The sequence below is a fragment of the Hemicordylus capensis genome, chromosome 3 (assembly GCF_027244095.1).
Source record: "Hemicordylus capensis ecotype Gifberg chromosome 3, rHemCap1.1.pri, whole genome shotgun sequence".
Lineage (NCBI taxonomy): Eukaryota > Metazoa > Chordata > Lepidosauria > Squamata > Cordylidae > Hemicordylus > Hemicordylus capensis.
This window is the reverse complement of record NC_069659.1, coordinates 215648150-215660533: the sequence shown is the minus strand read 5'-3', so window position 1 is coordinate 215660533 and position 12384 is coordinate 215648150. Positions and strand designations below refer to the sequence as shown.

General features: G+C 43.2%; 1 long non-coding RNA gene across 2 annotated transcripts in view; it reads right to left on the bottom strand.

Annotated features, from left to right (window-relative positions):
* LOC128352404 (uncharacterized) overlaps positions 1-6012 on the bottom strand; it is a 61392-nt gene extending 55380 nt beyond the window's left edge. For both annotated transcript variants that reach the window (XR_008320384.1, XR_008320383.1), the window contains exons 1-2: positions 5924-6012; positions 2035-2102 (exon numbers count right to left, since the gene is read on the bottom strand). This is a non-coding gene — a long non-coding RNA (uncharacterized LOC128352404). The remainder of the gene's footprint in view (positions 1-2034; positions 2103-5923) is intronic.
* Positions 6013-12384: the final 6372 nt, after the last annotated feature.

Sequence of the window (12384 nt, the reverse complement as noted above, 5' to 3'; positions counted from 1 at the left end):
GGTAGAGAAACAGAGTGGAAGGGCTGGAGGAAGCTCTGTGCCTCGAAGGATTCACATTCTGGGGCTGCTTCTGAGTGTAGATACTAGCTTGTTTGTGTGGTGGAAGAGGGGATGTAATCCCTGCTTCCCCCTGCTTTCTGTCCCTCTTTCTGCTTTCTCCCTCCTGCTTTCTGCCCCCCTTTCTGCTTTCTCTCCTCTGCTGTCTCTCCCCTGCTTTCTGATCCTACTTTCTGCACATGTTTCTGTTTTCTCCCTCCACTGCTTTCTTCCTCTTCCACTTTCTGTCTGCCTCTGTTTTCCATGTTCTCTTCCTCGCTTTCTGCCCCTGCTTTCTCCCCCACTTCCTGCTTTATTCCTCTGCTTTCTGCCCCTCTTTCTGCTTTCTTCCTCTCTTCCTGCTTCCTGCCCCTCTGCCTTCCTTCATGCTGGTAGCCTTTGGTATATAAATACCCAAGCTGACCAGCATGGAGTAAAAAGGGGTGGGAGTTCCTGCCACAGCAGATGGGCTCTCCCCTGCCACCACCACCCCAGCCCAAGTACCCACCAGCTACTACTACTTAGAGGAGTATTGTAGGGATGTGCCTTAAATGGATTTTGCTTTTTGTTTTGAGCTCAAAACAGAATGCAGGTGGACAGAACATTTTTTTCAAAACAGTTTTCGACCCAGTTGTTTTTGACAGAACAAAACTTGAAAGGTTTCGAGTGTTTCAGCCATAGGGAACAATGGGGAAACTCAAAACACCCCATTGTTCCCCATGGGCAGCTCCTAGGGACACCAAAGTGGGTTGGGTGGTAGGGTATGATGGTAGATACCTACCACCCAACCCATAAAAGAAATGAGCAAGCAGGAAATTTTAAACAAATTGTTAACCTTTCCCCCAAACCCCCATAGGATCGCAAGCCCGTGCCAGAAAAACAATCAGCAAGGAAAAAACAGGCCTTGATCAGCAAGGGAAAAACAGACATTGAAACATTTCAAATTAAAATGGGGTTGTTTTGTGCTGAGCTCAAAACAGGCCCTTTATTTAAAGGGTGATTCTTTTTAGCTTGAAACACTCCCAACGGCCCATTTCGACATCAAAATGTTTACACATCCCTTGGGTATTCCTTTCCCTGATGGGTGTTCACACTTTCATTGGGTGGGTTCACATCAGCCACTGGGAGGAGGCAGGAGGGATACAAGGCTTCCCAGGGGAGCATGTGTTTCCAATGCAAGCTGCAAGTTGAGTGGAAACTGGAACCCAGCATTCTCTACCCAACATTTCTGGCTTCAGACAACATGGAAATGTTTGGAAGTTGCAGCTCGCACCAGGAATGTGTGCTCCCTGGGAACTTCCAGTTCCCTCCTTCTTAACTTGCAGCAGGTCATGTGAATGTGCCTACGGAGTTTGGTCTTCTTCCATTACCTTAGAACATTGCTGGGATTAGGATTCATATCTGAACAGACTAGCTCTGGCCAAACGGTTATGCAATGTAATGTTCTCCCCAAATTTTAAAACTGATTATCCTTTGTTACCAACTTCTATGGGGAAATCATTTAAGATTCACCCACTTTAAAATACATAATGAATACATTTCATTTACCCAGCTAAATGAGCATTGGTGAATAGAAGCTATTGAAGACAGTCACTGCATATCTCTTGATCATTTCCCACAATTTTCTTTTGCTTGGCAATTATTGGTTCACACTCTCCCTCTCTTTATTGACTGTTCAACTTTTGAGAAGCTAAAAGTAATACCTCAGAGAGTAACCTTAAACCCTTGCTCTCTCTACCACATTCTTTAAGTTGTTCCTAATTATTTCCTCTCTTTCCTTTTTCTATGCCTCTTGTGGCTCCTGCTGTTACTTTCTTTTGTGTTGCTTATAGATGGGACTCTCCTATTCAACATGTATTTTTATTCGGGGGATGGGGGGACTAAAAGGGGGGAAAGTTGCTGAACACTGACAGCAGAAATGTTTTTCTTCATAACAATGTTCTCCATATATTTGAGATATTTAGCAATATCTGGGTCTGATAGTACTTGCAAGCTCACCTGTTTGTACTCAACTTGCTTCACATCTGATGTTAAATCTGTCTTGCTGGTTCCAATGATTTAAAAAACTGTGGATTAAAAAAACATGGATATAATGTGGAAAATTCATGGGAGATCATTCTGCTGAAGGAACATCTTTCAGGATCCGAAAGGGACCATTCTTTCTATGCATGCACCATTTTATTTTAGTTTTAGTTTATGTAAGAAAGCAGCATGAAATGTAGGGAGGATGTAGGAATTGCTATTCACTTATCCTTGCTAAAAGCACACATAGAATTATGGAGGCAGTGGAAGGTTTGAGTTAAACTTAGCCATTCTGCACAAGAAAGGTAGTTGCAAACTTTTATAATGAGAAGAAAAATAGGAAAAGATGGTGAAAGATGGTGAGATGTGATTTTACTTCTTATAGTTTCTTCTCACATTACATTTTAAATCTACACCTAAAACTCTAACATAACTACACCTAATATAGGGATGTGCATGAATCAATTTTTTCAATTCAATTTGTACCCGAATTGAATCACCCCAAATTTGTTTTGGGTCTGAATATGGCCACCTAGCACAGGGGCGATTTGTTTTGTCCACAAATCTCCCCAAACAGGTAGATTCGGGTACAATTTTTTTGTACCCAAATCAATTCACATAGGCACAGGCCACAAATCTCTCAGCAGCATGAAAGGGGTGGAAAAAAATTATCTTCTCTTTTCCTCAATCAGGAAAGCAGGAACAAAAAGCCGAGAACCGACTCCAGGCAGCAGGCAGGCAAGGCAAGGCAAAGCTCGTCTGGCTCTCTCACTCTCTCTCTCTTCTCCCATGAGGAAGAATGGTGGCTGGCTGCCTCCTTATGTACATTTGAATATCTATCCTTCAAACTCCTCCACCCTTGTCCCTTCTTTGACCCTTCCCTAGCCATTGTGGGGTCAGACAGCCCTGGCAACACAAGATTTAATCGGAAACGAGCCAATCTGGAACCAGGGGGGAATCGCCAGCCAATTGTTGCACAAATTGTTGCACACTGTAAGTCACCAATCTGAGTCTTGGGAGAGCAGAGTTTTCAAAAAAATAAATAAATTCCTGACACAAAATGGAGCAAGAGAGATTGCCATGAAATGGAGGTCTGAATCTATGATTTTTTTTAGGTCTGAAATCTGGGCGATTTGTTTTGGACCTGAATCTGGCCAGCTAGCACAGGGGTGATTTGTTTTGTCTACAAATCACCCCAAACAGGTAGATTTGGGTACAAATTGTTTTGTACCTGAATCAATTCACACATCCCCAACCTAAAACAACAAACATATGTTTGCAAACATGAGTGTCATATAGATATGCTAACCAAAGAGACAGGATTGTCTGCAGCTCCATGCATAATATACAGTAAGGCTGTCCACACAGACAGGTTTAAGCAAGCAAGCTAGCAAGCACAGCCCTACCTGGGTAGACCTGGGCATGTAGAGCATGGAGATTGAGACTGATTCAATTGCTCCACTGTGTAGTCCATGTTTTCTACCTAGGCAAAAAGTGAGGTAGAAGGGCACACATGCACTCTTCTGCCTCACCCCCTTCACTAGTCTTGTGGATGCTCAGGCTGCCTGCAACCCGAGTGTCCATAAAGGGGAAATCCCCCAATGGACCATGCTCTTCACATAGTGCATTGTGGGATTCTAGAGGATTTCCTCCTCCAGAAAACAGCTCTACTGCTTGCCTCCCTAGCACTCGTGTAGGTGTGTGAGCAGCTGAGTAAGAGGAAGCCGCCTGCTCATTTGTGGGGAGGCAAGTAGGAACCTGCCTTCCCACCAGCCCTCCCCAGCACCATGTCAGATGGTTGTGTGAATGACCTTAGTGAGTGGCAAACCTGGGTTTACCCTATAGAATATATGAAATGCTCCATGACCATCTTTAAATTTTGGATTTCTCTTTAAAACAATGTAAGGATGTTATATTTCCCTTTGTCCCCTTCAACCTACTTCTTTTGGCCAAATGATGCGTTTGGTGCAGATTTGTGTCTTTGAATGTGGGTCTCTGCTAAACAGCTGTAAAACAATGGGGTATGTGGAGGTGCTGAACCCTTTGTCTGCTCATACTTTTTCCTCCTCAGACAGGAAAGTAACAAAGGAACTTCAAAGCTTCCTCTACAAGCTTTTAAATAGTTATTAGTAAAATATATTTCAAGTCCTCAATGAAGTCACACATCCTGTAACTAATGAATCTCAACATACCCTCCCCACAGATAACCAGTCTCTTTCTCTTCTCTTCTGGTCAAGTGCTAACACATCAGTGTCTCCCATATTTTCTTTCCGTCTGTTATGTCCACTTGTGAATTTCTGGGAAATTAACTATTTCCTTGAATTTTATCCAATCTATTCAGCCATATCAGACATAATGGCAGTGAATAATGTTATTCAATAATCTGACAGAAGCCTAATCAGAAGTAGAAACATTTAGCTTTAGCTGAAGCAACCTGGCTTCCCAGCGTGGACATTAACCCACAAATTTTTGAAGTTTCACATTCTACCTAGCCTGAGAGTATTCATTGAACTTGATGCCTGATGAGGCCTAGTAGCTGGGAACTTCTCACCTCAGCACTGAATTTTAATGAAGAGAGTTTAATTAGAGACCTAAACATTTTAACCATACAGAACTTTTATATTGTCATACAATGCTGTCCTGTTCACAGAAATGACCATCTATCTGGGCTTTTGAATAGTCCAGTAATTCCAGAACTGTGTGATAGAGTAAATTATGGTGCTGCAAGAGGGTCTGAACTGTGCTTTGAAAAATTAAGCCAGCATGTTGCTTGCATCTCTGCCCTGGAAAGGTTTGTGATTGTTGTGCCTCATGCACAAACCTTTCCATTTAAATTCTTCTTTGTATTACTTTCTACCCCTGTGTCTGTCACTGCCACCACTTTCTTTACACTCCTCTTCCTTAGTAGAAGGCAATGGCATTAGGTATGGGAATGAACCAATCCAAGATACAAGACTGAATAAAAAGGTGTAAAGTTTCTTTTTAAAAATGTTGTTCTCTTCTAGGTGTATATGAATATATAACTATCTGCAGGATCTTTTTAACAATTTAAGATGTTATTCTCTTTCCAGTCTGTTAATGAAGGTCAGTGGTCCGTGGAACCAGTTTTTTTCATTTCAAACCCAGACTTGAACCTTTCCTTTTCCCTTTTATACAACATATTTCCTTGTGCCTGAGCTATAGGCTTTCTTATCAACAGTTAGTTTCTTCACTGTTTCACAGTATCTCAACTTTTACTGAGCCCTTCCTCATGATCAACAAGAAAGGGCTTGGGGTGCGTGGGGAGGAAGGCTGTAAAAATGTCCCCCTCAGATGATCACCCCGTCCGTGCTGGACGTGCGGACCACATGCCCACATAGACACTGGCTTTCCCCAACAGCGCGGTGAGTCGAAGGCTGGGACATGTTACCCCAGCCCCCAGAAATCCCATAATGCATTATGTGAGTGTGTGGTGCTTTGTGAGTATCCTTCCCGGTGCCAGCCATGAGCACTGCAGTCTCCTAGGCCCTGCTGCAAGCAGTCGGAGCTGGCAGGTGATTTAAAAAAATGGGTTAAGGGAGTGCTCACTTCATCCCATTTGGCTTCTTTGGTGGGTTTGCCACTGTGCCACCACTGGGAGCCACATGGCTTCCGGTGGTTCTTACGATCAGCCAAGACCGGGCTTGGCTTTCTTAGCTAGGTTTTGGCTGAACGAAGAACAGCCTCAGTTAGTACAGTCTGATTGGTTTAGGAATTCTGAGGTAAATTGTATCTTTCCCAGAAGTCTCTTTTGAAGGAAATTTCTTCTGTCTCCCAACTTCAACTCCCCTTTCCTTGATAACATTTCCAACTTAGAATTCCTCTCCTAGCCTCTGCTTTGACTCACAGCATGATTTCAGCTCGTTTCCTCCAGATCCTTTTCTCCGCAGCTCTGTCATTCTCCAACTGACCTCTGCTGTCACTCATCCATAGAACCTTCTACTGAGAACACAGTCATGCCCCCTTGACAACAAAGCTCACCTAGCAACCATTCATCAACCACCTTTTAACCCTCTGTTTCTCAGCATCTTCAAAAGGTTCATAAAGCATTAAGCCATACTCACTGGCTTAGAGAGGAGAGATGTTCTCTCCAAGAGATAAACAATACAACCATGGACAGATTATTTCTGTGATTGGAAGGCAGAGGCACCCCAGTTATCCTGTCATGGAAAGAATCTGTCTGAGGTTATTGTCTTCAGATAAATGCTGTAAATGTGAGCAGCAGGTAGGTAGAGCTTCTGAGCACTTCAGCACTGGGCAAGGCTTGTGGGCTTGCTCTCAGGATGTTAATATGAGGGGGGAAAGGGTGCTATATGCCCCCCTTTTTAACAATTGAAGAGGACTTCTGACTTCTTTGGAAGTTTACCCTGAATTCCTCAGCAGAAAGATCAAACATGTTTTCCAAAGGATCTTTTTCTTGTATTTTAATTTATTGCCTTTCAAACATTTTTTTCAAGGAGATTTGCAGATAATATAAAATAATAATTGCAATGACTTATTTATTTATTTATTTATTTATTTATTTATTTGATTTATATACCACCCTTCCAAAATGACTCAGGGCGGTTTACAATTAAAACAAACCACTAAAACAATAAAGAGCTAAAACAAATTAAAAAGAATATAACAATAATTAACAATTTAAAAACATTTTAAAACAACAATTAAACAATTACAGTGATTAATAATATGGCGACTATATGGCAAGGTCACCCAAAGTCACCCAATGAGATTAATGACTGAGTTGGGATTTGAATCTAGGAGTCCATGTCTGACACACTGATCACTATACCAGACTGGCTGGTATAACAACTCAACGGTTGTTTATCTATATCTATATCTATATCTATAGCTATAGCTATAGCTATAGCTATAGCTATAGCTATAAATGAAACTATAATATATAAAAATGAAATTGATATATAATGCAGCTTCATCTACCCGTCTATCTATCTGTCTTCCATATAAATAAAATTGAATGTTTGTCTGTCTGTCCCCTATACATTCCAACACTCTTTGAGCTATTGGGACCAAACTTGGCAAAATGAATTCCTGAGACCCTACAAGTAACATAAGGTACTCAGGAACCCCAATAACCACCCTGCACAGACAGGCAGGCAGATTTACAGCAGGTATAGCCACAAAACAAAAGGCAAAGGCCTTTGAGCTAGCAGGACCAAACTTTGCACAGTGACTGTCTGGAATCCCAACAGTTATCTTGCACAGACAGATGGATATACAACAGGTATATCCACAAAATGGATATGGATGCAATAACAAAGAGAAACTTGCACCAAACTTGGCACAGTGACTTCCTAGGACCCTACAAGTAGCATAGGGTACCCAGGAATCCCGGAAACCACCACACAGACAGACAGACAGACAGATATACAATGGGTATATCCACAAAACAGATAAGAAGGGAAAATTGAGCCAGTTTGCACACCCCTAGTTGGGGGCCTCCTTGTAGTAGACAACTTGATTGTTAGGGGCATAGAGAGATGGGTTTGCATGTAGACCACATGGTGACTTGCCTGCCTGGTGTGAAAGTTGTGGACATCACACAATATCTAGATAGGCTATTAGGTAGAGCTGGGGAAGCTGCTGTCATGGTGCACACTGGCATCAGCAATGTTGAGAAATGTAGTCAGGAGGTCCTGGAAGCCAAATTTAGGCTGTTAGGTAGCATATTGAAGTCCAGGACCCACAGACTAGTGTTCTCTGAAGAGCTACCTGTTCCATGTGCAAGGCCAGTGAGACAGGTGGAGCTGAGGGGTCTCAATGCATGGATGAGATGGTGGTGCCAGGAAGAAGGATTTAGATTTGTTAGGCACTATGATATACTTTGGGCAACTGAAGCTTGTACAAAAGGGACAAGCTCCACTTGAAACAAGATTGAACCAGACTGCTGACACTTAAATAAGATCACAGAGCAGCTTTTTAAAAAAAATGCCTGGGGGATTGCCAACTGGGTGTTGTCTGGTTCAGCAAGCAAAATCCCCTAAGGTGCCAGGGTGCAAATGTTTCAGATAAACCAGAAGGGAACAGAGTAGAACCAAGAGTGGATCAGATGGAAGAATGTGACAGTTGGTCAAAAAGGTCAAGTGATAGTAAGAGAGATAGCACATGCCAATGCAAGGTAAGAGTCTCAGTGTATACGTGTTTATATACCAATGCCAGAAACCTATGAGCCAAGATGGGTAAGCTGGAGTGCTTGGTTACTAATGAAAACAAAGAAATAGTGGGCATAATGGAAACCTGGTGGAACACTGAGAACAAGTGGTATACAATTATTCCTGGACATACATTCTACAGCAAGGACAGGAAAGGGAGGATTGGGGGTGGAGTAGCACTGTATCCCTTGAGGAAGGGATAGAATCCAATAAGCTAGAAAACCTAGGAGGGAAACCTAGGAGGACTGGAGTCATCCACAGAAACATTTTGGGTGACAGTATGAGGACTGGAGGGAAGTGTGTTACTAGGGATGTGCTATCGCCCTCCAGATCAAAATACTAAGAGTGACCTGGATTTGGAGAAGAAAATCAGAGAGGCATCAAAGAGGCAATAATGGGTGACTTCAGTTACCCTCACATAGATGGGGCAAATTCAAGTGCAGGTATTGGAAGGACAGGCCAAATTTCTGGACATGCTAAATGACCGTGCCTTAGAACAGTTGGTCATGGAACCAACAAGAGAGAGGGCAACCTTGGACATGATCCTGAGTGGTGCCCAGGACCTGGTGCAAGATATCAGAGCTGTAGAACCTTTGGGGAACAGTGACCATAATGTGATCCAATTAAGCTTATATGTGAGTAGAACATTGCCAAGGAAGTCCAACACAGATGCATTAGACTTCAGAAGAGGAAACTACTCAAAAATGAGGGGACTGATAAAAAGGAAGCTGAAAAGGAAAGTCAGGAGAGTCAGATCACTCCAGAGAGCATGGAACTCATTTATAACCATAATAGTAGAAGCTCAGCCGGAATGGATCCAGGGCAGGCATGGCTCGTGAACTCTCCTCTGGGGCGGTGGGGCGGTGGGTGACTTCAAGGGTAAACGGAGCCGGTGCTCCATGCCGCCCAGCAGCCTCCACGGCAGGGAATCGCCTCCGCCACTCACCTGGCTCCCGCGGAGGCGAGCCCCCGCCAGCGGCTAGGTGAGTGGCGGAGGCGATTCCCCACCGCGGGGGCTGCTGGGCGGCACGGAGCACTGGCTCCATTTACCCTTAAAGAAGCCACCTGCCGCTCCCTAGGAGGAGAGTTCACAAGCCGCGCCTGATCCAGGGGGGATCTGCGAAACTAAAGGCTGGTAAATGTAACATCTGTGCTGGGTAAATTTATGGAAAACATACTTAAGGACAAAATGTACAGAATAACATACACAGAATAAAAGGCCTTGTTGAAGGAGAATCAGCATGGCTTCTGCAATGGGCAATATCTTGCCTCACTAACCTTCTGGAGCTTTCAGAGCATCAACAAGCATGTGGATAAACATGATCATGTTGACATAGTATACTTGGATTTCCAAAAAGCTTTTGACCAAGTCCCCCATTAAAGTCTTTTGAGTAAACTTAGCAGTCATGGGAAATGGGGGCAGGTTCAACTGTGGATTGGTAACTGCTTGAAGGAAAGGCAACAGAGAGTAGGAATAAATGGACAGTTTTCACAATGGAGAGAAGTAAAAAGTGGAGTCCCCCAAAGATCTGTACTTGGACCAGTGCTCTTTAACTCATTCATAAATGATCTAGAAGTTGGGGTAAGCAGTGAAGTGGCCAAATTTGCAAATGACACTAAACTAAACTTAAAACCCGTTATGTTATGTTGTGTTGTGCCTGGAAGTGGTAATGGGCTGAATGAGGGAGAATAAACTGAAGCTGAATCCAGATAATCCAGACCCATTTCAAACTGGTTTTTGGGCAGGCTATGGGGTGGAGACTGCCTTGGTCGGCCTGATGGATGATCTCCAATTGGCAATTGACGGAGGAAGTGTGACTCTGTTGGTCCTTTTGGATCTCTCAGCGGCTTTTGATACTATCAACCATAGTATCCTTCTGGAACGTCTAAGGGTGTTCTGGGTGGGAGGCACTGTTTTACAGTGGTTCTGCTCCTACCTGTCAGATAGATTCCAGATGGTGTCGATTGGAGATAGTTGTGCTTTGAAATCTGAGCTTAAGTATGGTGTCCCTCAAGGCTCTGTACTTTCTCTAATGCTTTTTAACATCTACATGAAACCGCTGGGAGAGATCACCAGGGGATTTGGAGCTGGGTGTTACCAGTATGCTGATGACACCCAGATCTACTTCTCCATATCAACTTCTTCAGGAGCTGGCATATCCTCCCTAAATGCCTGCCTGGAAGCAGTAATGGGCTGGATGAGGGAGAATAAACTGAAGCTGAATCCAGATAAGACGGAGGTACTTATTGTGTGGGGTCAGAACTCTAGAGACGATTTTGATCTGCCTGTTCTAGATTGGGTCACACTTCCTCAAAAGGAACACGTTTGCAGTCTGGGAGTACTTCTGGATTGACACCTCTCCCTGGTTTCTCAGGTTAAGGCGGTGGCCAGGGGTGCTTTCTTTCAGCTCCAGCTGAGACGCCAGCTGCGCCCGTTTCTCGAGATCAATGACCTCAAAACAGTGGTACATCTGTTGGTAACCTCCAGACTTGACTTTTGTAAGGTGCTCTATGTGGGGCTGCCTTTGTACATAGTACAGAAACTTCAGTTGGTTCAGAACGCGGCAGCCAGGTTGGTCTCTGAGTCATCTCTGAGACACCACGTTACTCCTTTACTGATGGAGCTACACTGGCTGCCAATAGGTTTCTGTACAAAATACAAAGTGCTAGTTATAACTTACAAAGCCCTAAATGGCTTAGGCCCTGGGTATTTAAGAGAGCATCTTCTTCATTACAAGCCCCACTGCTCATTGAAGTCATCTGAGGAGGTCCGTCTCCAGTTACCGCCAACTTGTTTGTTGGCTACACAGAGATGGGCCTTCTTGGTCACTGCCCCAAGATTGTGGAATGCGCTCCCTGCTGAGATACAATCCTCTCCATCTCTGGCAATTTTCAAAAAACACCTGAAAACCCATCTTTTCACTCAAGCTTTCTCAGCTTCCTAATATTTTTGGGTTTTAATTTCTATTATTTTTAAATTGTTAAATTATTTTTAAGTTTTTAACTGGTTTTATGTTATTGTAAACTGCCCAGAGATGAAAGTTTGGGGTGGTATACTAAATAAATAAATAAATAAATAAATAAATAAATAAATAAATAAATAAATAAATAAATAAATATTGTGACCAGTGATTAGGGTTATGCTTACCCTATTTAGGAAAGTGAATTCCACAACAGATTGTGAGGAGCTCCAAAGGATCTCTTCAAACTGGGTGAGTGGGTGACAAAATGGCATATGTTGTCCAATGTAAACAATTGGAAAGTGATGCATATTGTAGCAAAAAAACCCACACCCCAACTTCACATTACACTGATGGGATCTGAGCTATCAGTGTGTGACCAGGAGAGAGATCTTGGGGTCATGGTAGACAGCTCATTCAAAGTATCAACTCAATGTGCGGCAGCTATGAAAAAGGCAAACTCCATTCTAGGGATCTTTAGGAAGGGGATTGAAAATAAAAATGCTTATGTTATAATGCCCTTATACAATACTATGGTGTGGCCACATTTGAAGTATATCATAAAGTTCTGGTCAGCATATCTTAAGAAAGACATTGTAGAACTGGAAAAGGTGCAGAAGAAGGCAACCAAGATGATCAGTGGCCTGTAGCTCCTACCTTATGAGGCAAAGTTACAGCATCTGGGGCTTTTTAATTTGCAAAAGATCCATCTTCAGGGAGGCATGATAGAAGTATATAAAATTATGAATGGAGTAGAGAGAGTAGACAGAGAGAAAATTTTCTCCCTCTCTCACAGTACTAGAACCAGGGTCATCCCATTAAATTTAGGGAAATTCACCCCAGGAAATTTAGGACCAAAAAAAGAAGCACTTTTTCACAGGGTGCATAATTAATCTATGGAATTCAGTAGCTTTGGTGGCTTTAAAGAGGGATTGGACAGATTCATGGAGGACAGGTCTATCAATGGCTACAAGTTTGGTGGCTATGGGTCACCTCCAGCCTCAGAGGCAAAGCACCTTTAAATACCAGTTGCAGGGGAGCAACAGCAAGAGAGTGGGCATGCCCTCACTTCTTGCCTGTGGGCTTCTCAGAGGCATCTGGTGTACCACTGTGTGAAACAGGATGCTGGACTAAATAGGCCTTGAGCCTGATCCAGAATGGCTGTTCTTATGTTC